Genomic DNA, 5,394 nt, shown 5'->3' with positions numbered 1-5,394 from the left:
TAGAAAGAATAAGGAATCTATCAAATGGCTAAAATGATAGATAACCATCTTAATCATATTCTAAAAACATGTGTAGCTTTCAAACATTTTAAAAACAAAACCGAAATTTTAAAAAATTTACAAAACATGTATAAATACTATGTAGGGCTTAATAAAAAATGGATTTTATATCGAAAACAATTAAATTATATAAAAATTATATTTTTTTAAACCGTTGGAACATAAGAGATAAGAGTCATAAAAAGAAACAAGACGACATATTAAAACAAAAAAAAATTTATTGAAGTATAAAACAAAAAAAAATATCTCCAAAACGATTAAAAATATAAAAAAACACAGTATACGACAGAAATAATATTTTTGAAGTATAAAATTGATATATATGAAATATATTAGTTTATTCCGTCGAAAAAAATATAAAAAAATACAGAATAGAAAATTATGAGGTTTTGAACAAAAAAATTTGAAAGGATGAAAAACAACATAATTTAAAAGCAATTATATCTAATTATTTGAAAAAAATCCGATTATTTTTTGCCTTGTCATTGATTTGAAAAAAATTCCTAATACTGCTTGGCTACCGATCAGGTCGAAAACCAAAATTTCATTTGGTAATATTTTTTAAAAATTAATTCATTTCAGATATTCTACCAGAAATTCGTTTAAGAAAATAATCGCGAATAAATAGTTCTATGAACGAACTATACACCCCATTCGCTATGATACACATATAGTGTGGGAATTTAATGTTATAATACAAAAGATTCTTTTTATGAAATCACTGCTAAAATTAAAACTATATTATATTAATTGAAAGTATAAGGATGATATCTATCAGCATAAATTATAATATGAACTGTCGCTTTTTATAAGTATCCAAAGAATACTGAAAAATAAACACGATAATAAATAGATAATATGTCAAAAAACTAAATATTTTGTCAATATCGATAATAAAGCATTTCATTCGATAATCCGTGAATATCAATTTTTCATGGTAGAGAGGAATTAATCTTTCTTAATAAGTATATAATTTTATAGCTATGATATTCCGTAAATGTACCTTTTCGGTATTGTATAACAATAAAATGACTATAAATAACAGTATTATTAAATGAATAATAAAAAATGCAGTTTAAAAACATTTCCATAAGTTTTGTTCATGTAATCAATAAGCAGAAAGCTCAACGAAAAACTCAACCATAGAAACATATCATTGGATTAAATTTTTTATAGAAAGCAACACTTTTTACTCATTGATTATTTAATTGATGTCTCTGAAGATTCATAAAACTTAAGAATGGTGATTTAAGAAATAACTGGTTTCTTTAATTGCATATGCCTAGAAAACAATGTATCAAAATCAAAAAGAAATTTTATTGGATGTAGATAAATTTACAACATAACTAGAATATATATTAAGCCATAAATACCTATAAATACCAGAAGATAGTACATCGGTGATACAATAATAAACTTTATACTTAATTTTTGATGAAATTCTTCGGGAATTTTTAATCATATAAGTACGCCATTTTAAACACTTAAATAGGATTACTTAAATTAGAACCGTAAGATTTTGCTAAAAGTAATGATTGCATGAGGAAATTTCTGCATGAAGAATCTATATTTGCAACCTTCAAAAAAATTTAAGGATTTTTAGAGTATAAAGACATGCAAGAGCTTAGCTAGAAAAATTTTAATATAAATAAAACTTTATTTGATAAATAATATATTGTCTAATTATAGAGGAATATCACAAAGAAGAGCAGAAATAATAAAATAAAATAGTATAATAACATACATTGGTCCATTTAAAATTATTATAAATTGGTTTAATATAATATGAAAAGTAATGCACAGAAAAAATTCGATCTATAAAAAAAAAGTTTATTTGTAGAATATAAGAAAAAAACAAAACCAAAACTTTATACTCGACATAGAAACTCAAAAACTGACGTATTTGATCGTCAAATCTTGTTAAAAAAGGATTTGAATATTAATTGGAGAAGCAATAATTTGTTTTACTCTAGATAGAAATTTTTTAACCGAGATTTCTAAATGACACCCCGTTTAAAAGATATAGAACAGTATATGACGCAAAAAGTATATTTAGAAGAATTTTTGATCGTGAATGTTTACGTGACGACAAAAAATTGTAATTTGCATACCTTTTCAGGTCTCAAGAAAATTTAACTTTAAAGGATGAAAAAAACCCAACGAAACTTATATCAGAAATCATCAAAAACGAAAGTGAGCCAAAAGTTAAACTAATTTTTTCATAATCGACTGGATTATTTTATTTATTATTATCATCAAAACGCATTTTATCAATAGAATGAGGAATAGCTAGCAATGATAACCTGACTGGATTGCATAAGAAGTTAAGAATATAATAATTAATGGCAAATTTGCTCACCTAATTTTAAAATCTATGAATACTAATGGTATCTTAGTGCAAAGTATGGGATGATGCGGTCACGAAATACTATAAAAATATATCAGGGTGCTGTGAATACCAGCAGAAACATACGAATAATTAATAGGATTGGGATGAAATTTGAATTAAAAATTATAAAAAGAAGAAGTGGCATTAGTTAAAATTGTAGATATTGAGATCAGTAAAAAATAATTAAACAAATCGCTTCTATAAAGAAATCACAAGTTCTGCTTGAAAAAATTAAAATGTATAAAGAATTTTCCCTTAATTAAATAAAGCCAAATTTGAAGGCTTACATGCATGTAACAATAAAAAGAAAAAAAAGTTTGAAAAATAGCCTATATTGTAATAACTGCTATGTGTTTACATAAAGAACCTTATGGTTTAAATAATGCTTCTTTTATTTGAAAAATAGAACGCATAAAAAAATTTTTAGATGCAATTAAGGACTATATACGACAAAAAACATTTTACTATATACGATATTGTTGGAAACGGATTTTTGCGAAAAAAAATATAATGGTAGATATTTTATGCAAATATATCCAAGAAAACAAAATTTAACAGCTATTTCAATGAAATTGATAAATATTTTTTTATTTTGCAACTACTCGCAAATTTAATGTAGAATTTACCATTTCAAATGAATTTATGCGGCAAATAACAAGGTTTGAAATTTTCTATGGTCTAAATATTAGCATTAGATAAAAATATAGTATCTTTCGCACTGCTTTTTAGTTAATTTAATTTTAGAATAGAAATACAAACACTTGTATTCAAGATAAATTATATGTTCTTTTCAAATAAACATGATTTTTGCCTCTATATTTTCCTTCTTCCATTCGCCTTTAGTTATCTTGGCGGAAATATATTTTATTTGATTCTAAAGTCTATAATGAATATATTTCATTGATATTTATCGATTTTTCTATTAAATATTCCAGGTATCATGTATATTGTTCGAACTTATATTTTCATGTTCTATAGTTAAATATTTTAATGCTAAATTTTGTTTTATATTTTTTTAGTTTAAGGTCATATTAATTAAATTTTTATCATGAAGCGGATTACACCGGTGATCCTAAAGTATAACACATCACATTTGACTAAACATACCAATACCAAGAAAATATGAACTATTTTATTTAAGGGCTATATTTATAGTCGTAATTTTAGTTTTTGTTTCCAGGCACAGCTTGCTTGATACTCTGTACACACAGTGTATTTATACTTTCGGCTATCTTCTCCTCTCCACAGTCTTCTTCAATACCCCTCCTTCTTTCGAGACCTATTAATTCAAGGGTTTTTCTCAATCCCAAGGTTTGAATATATGCCTCAACCTGGTTCGTGACATCTAGTTCCTTCAGGTACCTTCTATGATATCGTGTCACCACACCGTCCCATGTTATAACATATGGAAAAATTTTTGTCTTGCATTTGTATATTAATGATAGTTCAGATGCTAGCAGGTCATATTTTCTCAATTTTTCGTTTTCAACTATGTTTATGTTGTCAATACTTGTCACGCCAATTTCGATCAGAGTGATGCAGTTCTTCTTTTTGTCATATACAAAAATATCAGGTCTGTCATTCGATAACTTGATGTCTGTTTTAATTCTTGTATCTACTTTGATCTCTGCGAATTCGTTTTCCATTATTTCTTGTACAGAGTGTCTGCGGATTTTTTTGGTTTTTTTAAAATTGTATTTTCTTGCCGACATAAAGTGAAGACATCTTACAATCTCGTTGTGTCTTCTTTATAGTCATGACCAAGCATTTTTTTACATCTGCTTGCTAAGTGGTCGACAGTTTAGATTGAGTCGTTACAGTGCGGGCACCTTGATCTATCTCCAAAGAATACGTTTCTATCCTGAATAAAGCAGAATCCCGTCTCCTCTAATGGCCTGATATTTCCATATTGTAGCCACTTTGAGGATCTTAATATTTCAGGCGTTGGATTTTTATGAACATCGAAGAGTTTTTGATGTAGTGTTTTTTGTTGTATTTTACACAATAAACTCTCTTTTTGTTTTAATTCGAGCGCAGGAAGGTCTATGTCAACAAAGCCATATTTTTTTCTGAGGAATATATTTTTTACGGATAGGTGTGTTGCATTTTCATTTTCAAATTTCAATATTGCGGCTTTTCTGGGTGATTGTTTTTTTTCTTGGCTTAGAGTTTTATATAGTTGGTAGAATATTCTTTCAGATTTAAACCCAATTTTTTCCAATCCTCATCCTTGTTCATTTCTTTTGATATATAATATTTCTTTATTAGATGGTTGGGAGTGTATTCCATTTTCTATTAGTATCTGCCTAATTTAATCGTCTAGAATTCTAAAATCTTCTGGTTCTGGCATTAAAAACCCACATAGTAGTTTATCTGTGATAAATCATATTCATTAATCGCCTTTATTATGTTTTTATCATTTAGTTTTGTTTTGCATATGCTTTAAACTCTTTCTAGCATTTCTTTTCTAATTCTTTCCATCGTTTCGGGTTTAGTTCTCGATTTGGAATCTTCCAGTATCCCGAGATATTTATAGTCATCTTTTCCTTCTATTACTGTGGCAATATCTTTGCAATTTATATTGTTAGTAGCTGATTTGGTAACGTTAATTTCCATTCCGATACATCCGAAGAATTTTGTTGCTTCATTAGACATTAGTTTTAAGTTACTTTCCTCTTTCGACAAAATCTTTAAATTGTCAATGTAAAGGAAGTGATTGGTTGTAAATGCCTTCTTATCAAGGTTTATGGATATCGATGGAAACTTTTAATTTAATCGGCGGCATAGCGGATCCATACAAAGAACAAACAGTAGTGGAGATAGACTATCTCCTTGTATAATCCCCTTTTCAATTTTTTTCTTTAAGATTTCTAGATTGTTAAATCTTAGAGAAGACTTCCAGTTTTTTGTTAACACAGATATAAAGGCAATCATACATTCTTGTA

The sequence above is a fragment of the Rhyacophila brunnea genome, unplaced genomic scaffold (genome assembly GCF_057557595.1).
Source record: "Rhyacophila brunnea isolate RB1 unplaced genomic scaffold, BYU_Rbru_1.0 scaffold_137, whole genome shotgun sequence".
Taxonomy (NCBI): Eukaryota; Metazoa; Arthropoda; class Insecta; order Trichoptera; family Rhyacophilidae; genus Rhyacophila; species Rhyacophila brunnea.
Note: the sequence above shows the minus strand (reverse complement) of the source record.